The sequence below is a fragment of the Girardinichthys multiradiatus genome, chromosome 22 (genome assembly GCF_021462225.1).
Source record: "Girardinichthys multiradiatus isolate DD_20200921_A chromosome 22, DD_fGirMul_XY1, whole genome shotgun sequence".
In the NCBI taxonomy this organism is placed as follows: domain Eukaryota; kingdom Metazoa; phylum Chordata; class Actinopteri; order Cyprinodontiformes; family Goodeidae; genus Girardinichthys; species Girardinichthys multiradiatus.
In genome coordinates, this window is record NC_061814.1 from 12,409,002 (window position 1) to 12,428,828 (window position 19,827).

Genomic DNA, 19,827 nt, shown 5'->3' on the forward strand with positions numbered 1-19,827 from the left:
CAGGTCAGGAGAGTTGGCAGGCCAATTGAGCACAGTGATACCATGGTCAGTAAACCATTTACCAGTGGTTTTGGCACTATGAGCAGGTGCCAGGTCTTGCTGAAAAATGAAATCTTCATCTCCATAAAACTTTTCAGCAGATGGAAGCATGAAGTGCTCCAAAATCTCCTGATAGCTAGCTGCATTGACCCTGCCCTTGATAAAACATAGTGGACCAACACCAGCAGCTGACAAGGCACCCCAGACCATCACTGACTGTGGGTACTTGACACTGGACTTCTGGCATTTTGGCATTTCCTTCTCCCCAGTCTTCCTCCAGACTCTGGCACCTTGATTTCAGAATGACATGCAGAATTTGCTTTCATCCAAAAAAAGTACTTTGGACCACTGAGCAACAGTCCAGTGCTGCTTCTCTGTAGCCCAGGTCAGGCGCTTCTGCTGCTGTTTCTAGTTCAAAAGTGGCTTGACCTGGGGAATGCGACACCTGTAGCCCATTTCCTGCACACGCCTGTGCACGGTGGCTCTGGATGTTTCTACTCCAGACTCAGTCCACTGCTTCCGCAGGTCCCCCAAGGTCTGGAATCGGCCCTTCTCCACAATCTTCCTCAGGGTCCGGTCACCTCTTCTCGTTGTGCAGCGTTTTCTGCCACACTTTTTCCTTCCCACAGACTTCCCACTGAGGTGCCTTGATACAGCACTCTGGGAACAGCCTATTCGTTCAGAAATTTCTTTCTGTGTCTTACCCTCTTGCTTGAGTGTGTCAATAGTGGCCTTCTGGACAGCAGTCAGGTCGGCAGTCTTACCCATGATTGGGGTTTTGAGTGATGAACCAGGCTGGGAGTTTTAAAGGCCTCAGGAATCTTTTGCAGGTGTTTAGAGTTAACTCGTTGATTCAGATGATTAGGTTCATAGCTCGTTTAGAGACCCTTTTAATGATATGCTAATTTTGTGAGATAGGAATTTTGGGTTTTCATGAGCTGTATGCCAAAATCACCCGTATTAAGACAATAAAAGACCTGAAATATTTCAGTTAGTGTGCAATGAATCTAAAATATATGAATGTTAAATTTTCATCATGACATTATGGAAAATAATGAACTTTATCACAACATGCTAATATTTTGAGAAGGACCTGTATATGCATTTAGTGTCTATGAAAATCAAACCAGCGGTTTTATGGACAAAATGTGTAATTTGGGTTAAATGGAAAGAGAAGTCCTCCTGGTGTGTTGATGTCTCGATTCCAGCGGTCAGCTGATAAAACGGTGAGCTGGGTGCTCTCAGCCACTATCAGCTGATTGCATAAAAATCTCGGACAAACAGTTATAAAACTCTGAGGCAGGAATTCAGTGAAAAATCTCCAGCAATAAAACTGGAACAAAGAGTGGTCGGGCGAGGCCCAGACCGCAGTTGCTTTGAATGAAATCTTTTAAAAGTCCAACTTCTAACTCGTGGCTGATTTGAGATCAGCCGGACAAAACATTAACTATGCACAATTCGGTAGCGCTTGCGCAGCAAATCAAAGCACCACTCTGCATAAAACACTTCAATCAGTATTGCATGCAACAAGTTAATACCTTAGATTAACTACTGGTGATTCTAAATCACCTTCACTATGCCTCATCCTGCCCAGACTTCTAAATGCACCTATCCGGTTTAATATAAAAAGAACGAAATTACTTTGACATTGCTTTCTTCTCTCCACCGGTTGAGGAGGGATCAGGTCTGAAGAAAAATGAGGGAAGCGGGGACCACGCGTCCGTGATCAAATAAAAAAAAAAAACGAACGGTAACTTCTCATCCGTCCAGGGAGGGGAAAAGATGAAGAACTGTTTAGTCGACTGAATAACAAGGAGGAAAACTCATCTCCTTGGACATAGAACCTCTGTAGGTTTTCACCTGCGCCAGGTGTCGGCGCGGTCTTCATTCGGTGAATAAATCTCCTGATCTTCGTGTATCTGACAGATTTCCAGCTTTCAAGCTCTTCCGGGAATGGCCTTGTGGAGCAAATGTTCGCCTGCGAGCTTTTGTCTCTCCAGATATGCGTCTCCGTTTTGTCGTCCTGTGAGACACGTGGGAAATGACCACGAAACTCTCCATCTCAGCCGGTTTATGTTCCCAGTGACGTCAGAGCTGCGACGTCTGTTGAGCTGCGCATGTCAAAATGTGTGACCAAAATGGATGACCCCAACACTTCGCTAGCTTATGTTGATAGTTGCGCAATTAAACCGATTAACATTGATAAGTAAACAATATCTCATAACAAGGAGATAACTAGCTAAACATGTTGAGTTATCTGTTCCACTTACTGCTCCCCTGTTGTTGCCAGAAGCCATGTTGAGGTCTAAACTGTCTGAACTCCACTGCTGGCCCACATCTGCACCATATAGATATAGCGCTATGTCGACGAGTTTAAGTAAATCATCCCCCACATGTGGTCTGTTCTTGTGATTGGCTGAATGGCCAGCATTAAGTTTGACCTGTTCTTGGTGCATGCTGGACTCCAGTAGGGCTGCCCTTTGTCACCTGTGCTGTTTATAACTTTCATGGACAGGATTTCTAAACGGAGTCAAGGGCCAGAGGGGGTCTGGTTTGGGGATCAGTGAATTGTGTCTGTTCTATTCTATTCTGTTCTCAGTCAGTGATTTTCTACCGCTTATTCCATAGTGGGTCGCAGGGGAGCTGGTGCCTATCTCCAGCAGTCTATGGCCGAGAGGCGGGGTACACCCTGGACAGGTCGCCAGACCATCGCAGGGCAACACACAACCATGCACACACTCATTCATACACCTAAGGGCAATTTAGAGTGATCAATTAACCTAACTGGCATGTCTTTGGACTGTGGGAGGAAGCCGGAGTACCCGGTGAGAACCCACGCATGCACAGGGAGAACATGCAAACTCCATGCAGAAAGACCCCCGGCTGGGAATCGAACCCAGGACCTTCTTGCTGCAAGGCAACAGTGCTACCAACTGCGCCACTGTGCATTCTATTCTATTCTATTCTATTCTATTCTATAAAGCGGATCTCTAAATTTACATCTCCATCTTCATGCCGACCCTGGCCTGGCTGGACTCATTCTTAGACATCGGGTAAATACGTCATTCTTCCATGGGGAACTTGGAGTAGAGCCGCTGCTCCTCCTAATCAAAGGGGTCAGTTAAGGAGGTTTATGCATATTAACCATTTTGGATCCACTGTGTGTGCCTGCCATTGGAGGTTTACTGCACAGGTCCCCAAGGAGAGAGACCCCAGGACAGACCCAAAATTCACTGGAGGAACTACCTTTTCCTTTTGTCCTGGGAACACCTCAGGATCCTCCCAGAATGAGCAAGAGAATGCTGCTATGGAAAAGAAGTCTAGGTTTCCTCCCTGGACCTGTTCCCAGATAAGCTGAACACAATTAGTGGATGGATGGATGGATGGATGGATGGATGGATTGTTTTCCTTACAGATATAATTTTCTTGCAAAATAATTACTTGAAAGGTCTGAAGGATCCTACGACCAACAGCCTTTTATTATGACTAAGTAGTGGGAACCAAGTTGATTTTTTTTCACATTTAAGAAGGAGATCAGAGCTGCGGGGGCAAATCCAGACATCTAACAGTTGAGTAGGCACATTAACTCTGACTTTGAAAATTCTTATTTATCAGTAAATTCTATCGTTGCCATGGGTAACAAAATCATTATTTTTCAGTCTCCTGTGGGAAAAACATGTCTTTGGGTTTGCTTGAAAGGAGCAAATGACAAAGTTTAATATTGGTTTCAAATATTTGTCTCTGAAAACCACTTTTTATTCCCCCCTAAAGAGCTAAACCACAATCTGTATTCTGACTCAATCAGTTCTGTCTCTGGATTTATGCGGCCAACATTTCTGAAAACCACAGTTACGTAACATGCATACAGTAATAATCTGAAGGAATGCATAATGATGTTGTGATATTGTGATTGTTTGTGTGGATTGTGCTTAGATTATGTATTTGGTGTAACTTCTGCCAAACCATGTTCCTTTTTTCCTCACCCGAATTTGCCATTTAATTCCAGACTTACTAAGCGACTTTGGCTTGAATGTGTCAGCAAAAAAATAAGTGAAAGCAGTGAAAAAGAAATGTCATAAAAACATAAGTCCTTACCTCTCTTCATCCCTCACATTAGAGACCCTTCTCCCATCCTACGTGAGCAGTTGCTTGTTGGCTAGTAAATCTTAAGCAGACTGATTTTTCAAATGCAAGTACTACATTTGCTCAAAAAAGCCAGAGATGAAAATAACATAGCATATACCTGAATTTCTCTAAAGATGTAACACATAGATATCAAAAAGGAGAAATACATGATCTGACACGCCTTTCTCCCCCACCTTAATTATCCCTAAAATATTATTCTCTCTGCGTCAAGCACCCTCATCAAACCTGTAACCAGTATAAAATATGGCATCCCTCATGAACTAATATGATTGCAATTCTTACATTTTGTCGTGAACTCTGCAATGAGTGAAGATTTTTATTTAAGATCCATCCTTTAACATGAGGTCCAACATGGTCCCACTTATTCATACACCCCAATCTATTTAATCCTCAAACCATCAATCTATCCCAGGAAGATTTTTTAATTAAGGTCTCCTGTTTATCATATTTCCCTTTTTCCGAACCGCCGCAAAAAAGGGTGATATGAACGAGAGGTTTGGCAATGCATTAAATGTTACTTTAAAAACTACAGTTCATGAGGGAGTTGTTTTCAAAATATTTTCCATACAGTTAAATGTTTTTTGTGATCAGTGTTCATATTTGGGTTATGTATGTTTATGTAGCTTATGTTGGGTAGTGGGGGACCACACAAAGTGGGAGAACTTCACCTCCCCTTGTCCCAGCTGGTCCACCATCTCTAGTCTGGCGCCCACCCACTCGCAGCCTGTGGTGTCTCTGAACTATTCCAATGTGGATGTTTTTCATGTCCCGACCTAAGAACTCATAGGGGAAGGGCATTGCAAATTAGCTTAGGCTCTCTGTATGTTTAAGTGTTTGGCATATGTTAACGCTTTACATTTGTCCCTATTATGCGGTACAGCATTTGATGCTTACAGTTGAGCCTGGTGGAGAATCTGTGATGTTATGGGCTTGTTTTCATCAGCCTTCATTCATAGATGTCTCAGTCTCCATTTAAATGTATCCTTGTACACTGATTTGTGATGAGAGGGAGAGTTGTTGTTTTAATTAACAGAATAACTTGGCAAGTAATACAGAACATGTCATGTAGTATAAATTTATAGACACAACCCCATCATCCAATAACAAGTTAATCTTTTTCAGGAAACTTTAACTGGTTTCCCCTCTATGTATGATCCTGATGGACACAAAACAACTTTTGCCATCCTATTTCACCAGCTGAAACACTCTAAATGGCATCCAATCTCAGAAACTGAAGCTGATATTATCCAAAAACCTTCTATGAAGGGTCAAACAGAGTGTGCCAAAGTCATAAACCCCCTCCCTTTCCATCTCATTATTTGAGCATTTCTCCAGCTGGTGGCAGGGGTGCAGTGCAGAGGAAATGGAGTGATATATTGGAGCTGGTCAATAGTCGATCTATAATGACTGTGTTGTTGGGCTTTCACTTTAGAATAATTTATATCCCTGCTAATCAATAACTAATCTTGGGCATAGTCAGAGCTGAAAATAAAGAGGAGAATGATGATGGCAGCAGGAGAGGCGCTGCTGGAATGTGTGGGAAACTGATGCCGCCTAGTTATACAGCCACACACACCCACCCAAACATCAGCAGATACGAAAGACTCTGCACCACCTCTGATATCATTTCAGAGCTTAAAAAGTTTGGACTTGAAATAAACTTTTTGGAAGTAAATGATTATTTTTGTAATATTATGACAAACTATTTTTCTTACTATAAAATAAATAATAATTAATAAATTTGAATTGTGCCATGTGTGCAAATGATGTGAGGTTATGCTTGTAGATCTGTATCAGCATGAGCATGAATATAAACATTTTTAAACATTTCTTAAAGTTTAGGAGCACACCTGTTGTGTGTTTCTGCCAGTGAGTGTGTGTGTGTGTGTGTGTGAGTGTGTGTGTGTGTGCTGGCCTGCGGAGGAGGCTGAACCCTCTGCCCTCAGATTAGCCCTTGGTTGATAGGATTAGGCTCTAATGACTGGGACTTGGAAGACAAAGGGAGTTTCTCCAAAGAGGCTTAGATATGGAAGAATTAGCAGCAACCTTCCATTGCTCCCTCTTTCTCTCATTCTTGCCTTTCTCCTGCCAAATTCACTTCTTCTATACTTTTCCTCCTGTCTTTATGACCTTTCCTCTCATTGTTTCTTACACATCCTCTGTTTCTGGTTGCATCTCATGCTTTCTTCTTTCCTTTTGGTCGTTGCATCCACTTTGCACCTGAAGATGTGCTAGGAATACAGTAAAGTTGACCTTATATGTATATCGGATACCTCTTTGCCCTGCTCAGTTTCGGTTTTAGGGTTTGTCATTACGGACTACCAGTCCACTTTATTAGATACACCTGTTCAATTGCTTGGCTACACAATTAGCAAATCAGCCAAAAACATGGCGATTTGCTGAAGTTCAACTTGAGGATCAGAATGAGGAAAAAAGGAGATTTAAGTGAGTTTGAACCTGGCATGTTTTGATCTGAGTACTTCAGAAACTGCTGATCTACTGGGATTTTCACACACAACCATCAGAGAAATGTCTAAAAATAAAAAATAAAATATTCAATGGACCGCAGTTGTTTGAACAAAAATGCCTTGCTGACATCAGAGAAAAATGGGCTAACTGGTTAAAGATGATTGAAAAGCAACAGTAGCTGAAATAACAATTTGTCAAAACCAGGGTATTTGGAATCCCTAAACACATGCAGGGATGCAGCAACATCCCTTAGAACACCTCAGCTAAGAACAGGAAACACCATTCACATATGCTCACAAAAATTGGAACATTCATCCTTTATCTTTATTCCCTTATTCATCCAGGGTTGTCGGGTTATTTGTGCCTGTCTCCAGCAGTCATTTGGGGAGGGGTTGGGTACACCCTGGACAGGTCATCAGTCTATCACAGGGTGACACAGAGACACATAACCATTTATGCACACATTCGTTCCAAGGGCAATTTAGAGAGATCAGTTTACATAACATGTAATATATATGTTAGGTTAACTTTGGATTGTGAACCCACACATTCATGAGAAGAACACGCAAACTCCATGCAGAATGGTCCCAGTTGGGGTTCAAACCCAGGATTTTCTTGGTACAAAAGTGGTAACAACTTTGTAACCATGCAGGTCAAAATTGGAATCTAACCTGCCTGGGTCACAATTTTAACTGAGACATTCAAATGGTAGGATCAAAATTTGGATTAAACTGCATATTTTCTTGTCACACTTAGTAACAGCTGAGCATCATGTAAATGCTCAGTTGTTACTAAGTGAATGCGCAGCCAATGAATCTGCAGTAACTGCATGAAATTATTTCAAAATGAACCAAAATTCTCAAGGGAAAAGGAAGTCGCAAACATGGTACTACTGAGTCGTTGCTAATAAAGTGGCCAGTGAGTGTACATTAGTGTTTCATAGTAAAGTTTGTTACTATGGAAAGTGTCCTTTAATTCTTCACAATATTGAGTGGTCAAACACATCTGGTTTTAACATTTATTTTTTTACATTTATTCCTACTGACCCAAAAAGTTAGTTCTGCAACAAACAGTTAAAGAAGAAGCTGGCAGTTTTGCAAGTACTTTGATGCTTAAATTCACTACTTTGGTTTGATGGTTACATTTGTTTTGAAATCTTACATATATTTAAAGTGACACGTCACTGTTGCTGTTTCAAAAGGCCTGGTATTTTTCCTTTTTTTGTCACCACTCTTATTAGCATCTGTGCTAAATGCTCTGATGCCCCTATGCTTTGCTCAAGTTCTAATTGCCACAGTCTCAGATGTTGTTTTAGAAGGAGTGGCAGCTGAATTGCAACAGAACAACAGCAGCAAAAAGAGGGATTTAGGAGATTTTCTGCCAGCTTACATAAGTACAGAGAAGACTGGCTCCTTTTTGTTGGAGTAGAGACATTGCTTGTGTATTTATGTGTGCAAAGATACACCCATTGGCAGATGAAACCATTAGAGAGGCATTGCTCAATAACCCTTGGTATTTTAATTTGGAGCTGAGTGTGTTGTGTTTGGAGAGTCTTGTGTAACTTAGAGAGCAAACCACGTTAGTGATGCCTATGAGAGAAGGAAAACAATGAGAGGGGAATGATGATGAAGCCCAAAATAAAGGCGGGCGTGGCGGTTTTTGAGGGTTTGTTTGGGAAATCAGGTATGTTGGTGGGAGTTTGAAGCTGTGTTGGTTTACTGAGCCCCAGCTGGGCTCTAATCCGACTGACTTTTAGAAACCTGACCGAGCAGAGCAGACAAAAAAACACACATACATTAGCACGCAGGATGAGCTGATCATAAGCCAATCTTCTGTTAGTCAGGATCCATTCACTAAGCTGTTCCTGGAGTATTTTTACTTTCTTGTCAAAGTCGTCTCAGTCATATCATTAGTTTGAAGGTATTTATCAATTTAAAAATACATTTTTCACTTAGAAAAGACATTCTGAAACAGTTTAGGAATTTGATAAGGAATTATTTATTTTTTTGAAATTTACATTTAATGGAAGCAGAACTTCTGCCCAGTCTCAAGTGTTTTACTGTGTCTTACAAGTTTGCTTTCATGACTACCAAGTATTTAGCTCCGTCCATCTCCCTATCTCTGACTAGCTTTTTTGTCCTTGCTGAAGATAAACATCCCCAGGCATGATAGTGTCATCCCCATGTTTCACACTGGGGAGAGTGCGTGTAGGGGGATATGCAGTGGTTTGCTCTACATACAACACTTTGCATGTAGATTCAAGATTCTTTGCTGTCATTATGTTACCATAATGAAATTTAGCTGAGAACCAGCTCAAAAGATACACATGTAGGTTATAGACACTTTTACAAAATGTAAAAACACTTATAGAAAAAGAGAAAATATGTACATGGAATGTGGCTTGTAGTATTTAGTATTTACATAAAGTGCAGCTTGTGCATGTTTGCCCAAGGCTTATGTTTGTTGTGTCCTTTACATTGGATGGTGTCATTGAAATAGGGGTTTTGTAGCTTTCTCTTTGCCAACCTTCCATAAACAATTTGTGGAGTGCAGGACTCAGTTGTTCTGTCATCAAATATTCCCAACTGAGCAGGATCTCTACAGCTCTTCCAGAGTTACCATGGGGCTCTTGGCTACTTTCCTGATTAATGCTCTCCTTGCCCAGTCTCTCAGTTTAGGTGGACAGACATGTCTTAATATGTTTACAATTGTGCAGTATTCAACATCTTTTGGATGATGAATTGAACAGTGCTCATGGAGATGTTAAGCTTGGGTTGGTCTCTGTAAGCTAACCCTTTTTCCTATCCATAACCTTATCCCTGACCTGTCTCCTGTGCTTCCTGGTGTCCATGATGATGTTTGTTCACTAATGTTCTCTAACACACCTCTGAGGCCTTCACAGAAGAGCTGCATTTGTACTGAGATTAATATACACAGATTTACTCAGTTCGCTGATTAGATGACTTCTGAAGGCAATTGGTTGCAATTGGATTTTATTTAGGGGTATTAGAGTAAAGGGGGCCACATCGAAATGCAAGCCACACCCCCTTCCAATGCTCCTTTATGGTGCTGCCATCAGACAGGTGATACAGAACCATGCTAGCCCAGGAAAACATCTACAAGAAATCAGTGAAAGCTGGGGATTAAAATTTTTTGGTGGGGGTGTTGGGAGGAGGGGGCACAAAACAGCAATAAGCTCTAGTTGCCTGCTGCTGGATTTTTAAATCTGGTCAGTCCGGTCCAAATTCCTTTATCCACTTTTTTTCCTCCAGCGAATGTCTGGTTAAACTTTTATTCTGTAAATAAATTAAAATGTTAATTCGCTGCTGCCATTGTTTTTGTCAGACCTTTGCATCTGTATGTTTGAATCACATTCGTACCCATGCCTCTAAAATGCCAGGGGTGTGACTCTGAATGACAGGTATCTAATTAATCCGACTGGATCAAGAATGACACAGAAAGCTACGGAGAGCTATGCCCAGAGGAAAGTCTTTAACTAGCCAATTAGAGACCAATATTAAGTCACATGGAAGCCAAAGAAAGCCTAAGAACATGCATGCACACTCATTTGGCCAGCGCTCCTTGGGCCTCCATACAAAAATAACCCCAGATAAATTCAAAAAGGAATGGGAATGCTGAAAAATCAAGTCAGACATATTTTACCAGTAAACAGATGTGATTATCACTTTTTATTTAAGTTTACTGTGTTTATTATTTTTTTCTATAATTTTGATTGGGCCCTAGCGCCTCCTATTAACAAGTCACCACAGCAAGAAGTTATCCCTCCCCTCTGCAACAGCTGCTGTAAATAGCAAAACATAGGAAACTTACATTTTTTTATTATAACTGTGAGTGTGTTTATTAAGAGTTTTTTGGTGACTGAGTATTTTTATTGTGTCTTTACAATTTACAGATGTGTCAAAGACAAATGTATTTTCCTGTTGTGGAACAGACCAGGTTATTATTTGTTATTCACTTCACAGTTATGCCTATTGATAAAATAAAATGAACACCAAGAATATTCATACAAGCTTGTGGCTGTGATGTGGTCGAATGGGAAAATGGTTATGAATACTTTTGCAAGGCAATGACGCTTCAGATGGAAATCTTCACACAATGTAATAAAAAAGAATAAAAAATGTCTGCTTCTGGCATCTTGGTGTTTTTACTGCCTACTTAAAAATGTGTTTTAAGCCGCAGTCAACATGAAAATCCTGTTTGATCACTGGTGGTGTGGTACAGTTTTATCGGGATGAAAGTGACCTACTATCCTTTAAAAATAACACAAGGGTGGTTAATTTTGCACTTTTAATTACTCTGCTGTGGGTTTTTCTCACATATCTTTGCTGTAAAAATGTCCCAAATATTCTTGGAAAAGTCATAAAAACGGAAAGCAAAAGTGAAGAAGGGATTTATCGTGATGTGTTGATAATCTGATAGATTTTAGCTCAGAGCCTGTATTTGTAAAGCGGCCTCAGCCAGATATCCTTAAAGCCAAATCAGCTGCGTTTGCAGCATAATAACAGTGACATCATGCAGTTTTCCTACCTACCCCTCAGTTGTGCCAAGTCCAATTTGCACTAAAATGCTTACATACATAAGCCAGAGTGCGCTCACTCAAACAACAGTCAACATATATGAATTCACGCACCCACTTCTCCCCTGCGTCGTCCATCCGCTGCCTGTTGGCTTTTATCTTAAGCGGGGCACAAGATGAAGACCATATGCAGCCTTGGTGCAATTATAATGTGGTGAATTGGTAGAACAACAAAAAGGCGTTTTAACAGAGCAGTAAATGCAGGTAGGGGCCATTAGTAAGACAGATCAGGTTGCGCTGATGTTGCCAGGCAGAGACTGGCTCTCAGACGGCGTGCATGTTCGCGTGTTGGTGTGTGTGCACTGGTATACTTTACATGTATTTCGTGTTAGATATAGAAATTTGAGTATATCTACGGAAACATTCAACTGTGTTTATGAGAGAAGCATTCATCTAAAGTATGGGCATCAAATATGGCGACATGTGACCTGCACACATGTAATTTACCTGTCTAAATGTCTGAGGCAAATTGCATGCGATCTGTAATGATTTTGCGGATTGAACCCGCAGTGGGTGATAGGTCAATCTCTAAAATGTTTATGCGCAGCTCTGTGATGTTGACTCCCCGGAGAGGATCAGATTAACCTGCACTGCTCCTAAATCAGCGGTAGATTTACATTTCCACAGGCTGGAAAAGGAACAATAGGCCACAAGGTTAAATAGTAGTAAAGACAGTTCCAAAACTTTCTCTAAGTTAGTGATGAAAACATGCATAGAGCCTCGGTTATCTTACTTTTAAAAAACTTATATCTGTAAATAATCATTATTGTGGAATTCATTGACTTTACCTCTTAAGATAAGATTATACTGACAGTAACTTTCGACAAGGTGCCGTTCTGGGTCCATAATTATTATTTTTTACATCCTTCTATTAGCTGGCAAAACTCAATCTGATATTTTTTACCACATCAATGCAGATGATCCAGTTATGTATGTATTTCAACAATGGACTAGGATGTCCACCTTGGTCCATTGCTTAACCAGAATTAATAGCAATTTCTCCGGCAGTTGTCTTATTTTACATGCCAACTAAACAGACATCCTGATCACAGCTCCTATTGAATTGTATAAAATCAACCTAGCAGTTCTTTAAAGTTGTTCAGTCGCCAGATCCAATTTACAAAACCTAGGTGTTATATTTGATTCCGCTTTAGCATTTGACTCTAATGTCAGATCAATTTTTAGTTCCTGTTTCTTTCATTTATGAAACATTTATAAATTATGACATACGGTTCCTACTGTTGATTTAGAAAAAGTTATTCACACATCTGTATCCTCACATCTAGATTACTGTAAGGCCCTTTTTTACCAGTCTGGACAAATCGTGAGTTTTATAAGCTATTCCAAATGCAGCAGCCAGACGTCTCACTAAATCCCATTAATCAACTCATGTTTCACCAGTTTTATAGAGTGACTCACTAAATCCCTTAACTTTAAAATTTGTTTTAAAGTACTTGTTCTCACCTTCAATCTCAGGTTCAGAACCTGTTGCTTGTTCCTTGTAAGGCTAAACTCTTAGAGGGATAAGGTGTTTCAGTCTTCAAAGTTGTATAATATTTTGCATTTTCATTTTAGTGACTCTGTGGCAATTTTAAAAAAATGGTTGCAAGCATTTTTGCCTTGTCTGGTTATATGTAATTATTATGTTGTGGATATTTTTATTTTGTTCTAAAGCCTATGTTGTTACTGCTCTGTGACTCTCTATGGGAGATACTTTTTTATAAATAAACTATACTTAATTAATATTTGAATTTATTCTGATCCAATTAATCAACAGATCTAATGTGTTAACAGTTTCAGTTAAGGTGTTTTTTTTTTTACATATTACTTCAAACCAGTGGTCTGTGTATTGATATTTAACTGTTAGATGTTGACTTGTGTGGATACGGAAGTAACTGGAACACAAACTCCCGTTGCAGTGAAAATCCTTGTGGGTTCGTTCAGTGGTGTAGAGGCAGTCTAGGCACAAGGTAATCAATGCTAACATGTGAATCCACACTGATCAACTCTGTCACTGCTTTGGATGGAAACTCAGTCTTCTTTTTTCTCACCCACTCGGGAAGTTAAAGGCTGTCAGCCACAAGGCTCTCTGTTTCTGCTTTTTGTTGAAATACAGAAACTTTGAAAGTGTATTTTCTGGTTAATATCGGTTTGTTCAGAAACCAATGATGAAAAATTAATTGATTATGGAAATATTTCTGTGATGAGAAACCTCACCTATTTTGATTTCATGATTACTTATTTTGATGAAGATTAAGCATGTTATATTTTAAAAAATGAAAAGCTTTGAGAGTTGTCGCAATTTGAAGATAGATCATCAGTTCAACGAAAAAGAGAACAAGACATTCCTTCATGCTGAACAACACAAAAAGTAAAAACAAGTTAATGATTAATGTTAAAAGTAATCATGAGTCATAAGGTTCCTTTTTTATTTAAACAAACCACTGATTAGCTTAAAGCTATTATAAAACATAATAACTCAGATCAATTATCTTTACTGAAGTTAATTACTTAATAATTAGGGCACCATTAAAGCCTGTGTAAAATGAAAGTTTTCTTAGTGAAGGTCACATAAACCTGTTCTGGGAACAACCTACAATAGCTCTCATTAAAGAAACAATGTCATGTAAAGTTTGCATGTCCAGATCTCAAATCACAGAAAACACAATATTTTGTCATCTACACAAGATAACAAAATATTGACCAATAATTTCCACCTCAGTGCCAATGCAGTATTTGGCTCTTCACATTAAAATGTTTTACATTTCTCAGATTCTGTCTGCCTTTAGAAACTCAGAACGCACAGAAAATGTGGGGGAAGAATAATTATTGGAGGCAGGTGTGGTGTAATGTGTCATAAACAACTGCAAGAAAAAAAAATGAGAGGCAGAACAGTCAAAAATGGATGTGTGCCAAGTCGTCTGTTGTTGTCTTCTGATGGTTATGATGCTTGTGATAATTAGCAAAAGCCAATTTCAAATGCATTCACATAAAATCACGCCACCTTGGTTCTTTGACAGCTTGTGTGTGGATCTTTTCACACAAAACAACTTTGTGCATCATTGTTTGAAAAACCTTGAAGGATTCGCCTATTTACTGCAGCCAAACCACAGTCGGCGTAAAGCCAGAGAAGGCTCCTGCCTCTCCCAGCGTCTCTGACATTTGTTGTTATGACAGAAATTTCTGCTTTAAAAGCTTCTTTTACAAGGTTTCCCAAAGAGAGTACAGTATCAGAGAGGCTCGGATGAGATGATGTGATCACTGACCTCTTTGTGAACTTCAACAGAGATAACGTTGTTTAGAAGAGAGGGCAGTAACCGCTGCAGTCAATCAGTGTGTTTGGTAATCTGATTCGCTTCTGCAGGGATGGATGAGTGCCCCGCTGATGAACTCCAGAGCACATTTCTGACCTGATATGACTAAAAGTTTCTCCTGGTTTTGCTATTTTGCTGACTTATTCCAACCACAGTCCATAAAAATGACTAAACATGCATTTTGTGTGGTCTTTTTTACCAATGAGCTTTATGACAAAACCTTAATTTAAACTTTTACATGAGCTGCAGATTATTTACATGAGTCAACATGATCTAAAAAAAAAAACTACACAATTTTAGCAGTTTTTCATGTTAAAAAATGATGACTGGGTTTCAGACAATCAGCAAGAGAGTTGTGTGTGGATGCATGTCAGTGTCTTGTTACTGGACTCTCAGTCGCTGTCGGCGTAAAGATTAAAATCAGGGAGGAAGCTTTTGCTGGTTGTCAGCTACTCAGCCATACACCTGAAGGAACTGCCATCTGTTCCCCTGTTGTGTCCTTCAATCCGTTCATTTAAAAGGAAAGAGTCATGATTTGTTGTTGTTATTCGAGCTACACTGTAGTGTATTTTTCAACATAAATATCCCCCATGTGTGCATATACATATATATCTATATAGATATATATATCCAAGTGCTACTAGAACAGGACCTAAATCTGTCTATCTTCAAGAAACTCTTAAAGTCCCAGTTCTTCAGAGACCATAATGTACCCTAGCACCTACCCTGTACTTCCCTAGCCTCTCTATCTCTTCCTGCACTTCCCTCCATGTCTGCACTCTATTTCTAAACTGTCACCCCTAACAGAACCTGACTAGTGGTCTTCCTTCTAGGTAGCTTATTGTTAGCATTAATATTAGCTGCACTGTTATGTCTTCATTTGTAAGTCAAAATGTCTGCCAAATGCATTAACATTGACATATGCATATAATTTCGCAAAATACATATTTTGAAAGAATAAATAAAACCTGGCTATGTTTCATTTTAAACTTAAACTCACTTCTTTAAAAATGCATTAAAGTTTAAGAATCAGCTGAGAAGCTGAACAATGCTGATTTAAGCTGGAATATATTAGATATGAGATTGTGTTTTCCTTGTATGCATGTTGATATGTGTGTTTCGATCTATTGTGTAAAATGAGCGAATGTGGCTCAGCGGGTAGAGTAGGTTGGAGTAGGTTGTAAGGTTGTGCGTTTGATTCCAGCCTCCCCTTGTCACGTGTCGATGTGCCCTGGGAAGGTTGCCTACTGATCTGCGTGTGAATGTGTGCGAGTTAGTGAGTGTGACTGGGTAAATGTGGCTCTAGTGTAAAGTGCTTAGAGTGGGACGTGTGATGAGAACAGCACTATACAAACTAAGAGAAGAATTATGGAGAGCCCTGAGCATTCTCTTCATGAGACTGTCCTACAACAACAGAGTGTCTTCATTCAGAGGCTTCTTCAGATCTGCTGTAAGACGGAGCGCTACAGGAGATCCTTCCTGCCCACAGCCATCAGCATCTACAACGGCTCTTTGAGGAAACCTTCATAATATGAGCTACAACAACATTTAATGTCCCTTTGGGATTAATAAAGTATTTTTGAATTGAATTTGAACTGAATTGATTTGAATGAGTGTTCTCCTTGATGTGCAAACATCTTTTTTCGGTATGAACAGCGGTAAAAGTGTGAGAAAGTTTAAAGTCCAACAACAACAGCAAGATTTTGTGCTCACACTCCAGACCAAATCCGTTGTGATGCCTATGATCAAGATTGTAACTTAATTTAGTAATTTGATCAATAAATATGTTTCATATTTAGCTGTGAGAGAAAGCAATACATTTCAGTTAGTAGATAACCATTATAGAAAAATTATAATTAGTTCTTGTCTATATGATCCAAATCTATAATTTAGACCTCTAAAACCTTCACAGAGCAGCTATAATTAAAGTGAGACTCAATGACACACAGATTTGCTCAATTTAATCAGGTGACTTCTAAGGCAAGTTGACTGCATTAAATTTTATTTTTTGGTGTCAGATTAAATATGTGTCTGAATTTCATTCACACTCAACGTTTTAGATTTTTATTTGTCTTTAAAACCAGGCAATGTAGTAAGAGTGCATAGTAGCTCATAACAAGTATGCGCTACTTTGTGTTTGTGTATAACAGGGGTCGACATCAGGAGACACCAGAGCAACACGTGGCTCTTCAGCTCCTCCACTGTGGCCCCTTGATAACGTTTTACTTAAAAAGAAAATAGATATTAGGAACACTGTGGTGCTAATTATTCAAGAGATACTGTTTTTTTGCTCTTGAGTGGTTATGCTGTTATGCTTTAAACTTGCTCAGTTAGCTTTGTTTTATTTAAGAAAATGTTTTTTTATGCCTTCTTGTAAAAGTTAATTGCAGGCTCTTCATTTCTAAATAAGACAAATTCTAGACATTTAAAGTGATCTTTTGTAAGGCTCAAGAATTTTTGAGAAAATGCAAAGTGAAGCAACGTAAAACATGGCTCTTTAGATTGAAAATGTTTTGTCTCTGCCTGCTTTATATCTTTAAATCCCAGTAAAACCAATCATTAAAGTATTTGGTTACAACGAGAAAATGTGGAACACTTCAGTGTGTATTAATACTTTTGCAGAGCTTTGTTATTAAAGTATTGATCTGAAATGTTGGCAAACAATTCTAGAGCAGTCCAACTCCTCCACTCTGCCATCCAGATTATTTCATATAGCTGATGTTGGCTGTTTCTCTGGGGTTTGCTGCTTTATTACCACTAGGCTATGCTGTGCTCCCAGGCCACTCTCCACTCCAGCCTAAACTCACACCCATCCAGGAGAAGATAAGTCTTCACACCTCGTCTGCAGCCTTTCCCTCCCAGTACTCTGTGTTTTTTTCCTCCTTTTTCTCCCCCTTGGTTTTATAGCTTAGCTCCCAACACCCAGCCCTCTCCTCTCGCCCTCTCCTCATCATCATCATTCTTCATCCCTCTGCTTTGCCTCACTCATTTTTCTCACTTTTCTCTCTCTCTAAGGTGCTGATCAATTCACAGTCTCCTGGGGAGGTGTAAGAAGCCCCAATCCAACCTACATCACCTCCACCTTGAGCAGTGCCATTGCCCAGGAAGCATCACCCTTTATCCCCTCCTCACCTAGGTTTGGATGGAGGGGGCTCCTAATGTGATGATGATACCCCCTTCTTCTGCTCCTTTTTCAGAACTCCATCTGTCTCTTCTGCTCTCTGCAAAAGTGTCTGCGACACCATTAGCACACCTGAAATAATAGTGCTGGTGACAAATGCTGCTGGAAGGGTTTAGAGAGAGACACAGAGGGAAGGAGGCAGAGATGGAAGGAGGTGTGTGAGAGCTGTCTCCATCCGCACGCCTAATTCAGTCATAGCAGCCTCTTGTGCTGACCCGATGGCCAGTAGCACAATGTGAAAATTGACTGGCAGCATTCAGCTATTATTACAGGAACCTGCTGTGCCACAACGTATGTTTAAAGGTCTCTCAATGCATGTGGCTTTACACAGTTTTCACCGTATAGGAAAGCAGTGGCTTGTCACATACCTATCAGCAGGTGTGATGCAGCAATCTGAATATTACCGTTATATCCGAGGAGCTCAGGTTCAGTGGTTTGCAGATGTTTGCCATTAATCCACATGTTCACATCATGGCAACACCTACATAACAACTGCTCAGAGGTAGTTATTTTTATTTTTTTCACCTTTAGGTTCACATAGGGCTAAGCAAAGATTTGATTTATTGTTCTGCATGTGAAACAAATAGATTCATGTCATTCAAGTATTTTTTTCTCACATAAGTTATTATAATTTTTTCATGGATATAGATGCATCTTAAAAAATTTGAATATCACCAATTTGTTTTCAGTAATTTAATTAAAACATGTGTTCACATATACAGACCTGTTACACACAGAGAGGGATTCATCGCAACTGTTTGATGATTGTGGTTTGTAGTTTAGTAATTCTCTCAGAAAGTGACATTAGGACAAAAGAAAACAAAACAGGATTTGAACACAGAAATGTCCACCTGCTAAAAAGTATGTCCATATATATAGTATGCACACACAGTGCTTGGTTGGTGCTCCTTTTGCATGAATTACTGCATCAGAACAATGTGGCATAGAGGTGATCAGCCTGTAGTACTGCTGAGGCATTTATGAAGCCCTTGTTGATTTAATAGTGGCCTTCAGTAGGTTTCCGTTGTTGACTCTGGTGTCTCTCCTCTTCCTCTTAATACAGGAATACGTAGTTTATCTGTGTGAGTTAGGTCAGATGACTCTGCTGACCAATCAAGCACAGTGAAACTATGGTAAATAAAGCAGGTTTTGGTACTTTTGGCAGTGTGGGCAGGTACCAAGTCCTCCTGGAAAAGGAAATCAGAATATTCATAAAGCTTCTCAGTGGGGGGAAGCATGAAGTGCTCTAAAATTTCCTTGTAGATGACTGAACTGACTTTAGACTTGATAAAAGCCAGTGGACCAAACCTCAGCAGATAATATTGTTTACTAAATCATAACCGTCCGTGGAAAATTCACAGTGGACCTCAAGTTGCTTGTATTTTGTGCCTCTCCACTCCTCCTAACACAAGAAATGCAACAGCTCTAGCCCATGTCCTGGACACATTTCTGTGTTGCAGCTCTTAAAGCTCATGCCTTATTAATCTCTGCCAAACTCCTGAATGGTACTGTGCATAACAATCCTCTCAAGGCTGTGGTCAATCCTGCTGCTTGTGATCCTTTTCAGACCAGACTTTTTCCTTCCACTAAACTTTCTATTAACATGCTTGGGCAAAGCACTCTGAACAGCCATCTTCTTTAGCAGAGACCTTTTCTGGCTGACTCTCCTTGTGGAGGTTGTCAATGGCAATTCAATTTTTAATTTGGGATTTTTATCAGCTGTAAACCATAATCATGAAAATTAGCAGAAACTGTTGAAATATATCATGTTGCATTTGGATAAATTATGCTGTCGATGAAAGGTTGAGAGTATTGGATCAATTAACCATCAGCCTTAAGAGAGTCTTCTTCATGTTATATATCTAAGGCTCATCTTAAACAGTATGGTAAGACTTTATATATATTTTTTCAATCTTTAATTTTGTCTTTAATTTTGTGTTGGCTTTGTTTGTCCATTGCTATAATGTATATTTCATTTTTATTCTCCTAGTTTGTCATAACATCAATCTGCCAGGGATAACAGATAACAAGCTGCCTGTTAGCTAAATCTATCACGTTTATAGTAAACCATATTCATTAGT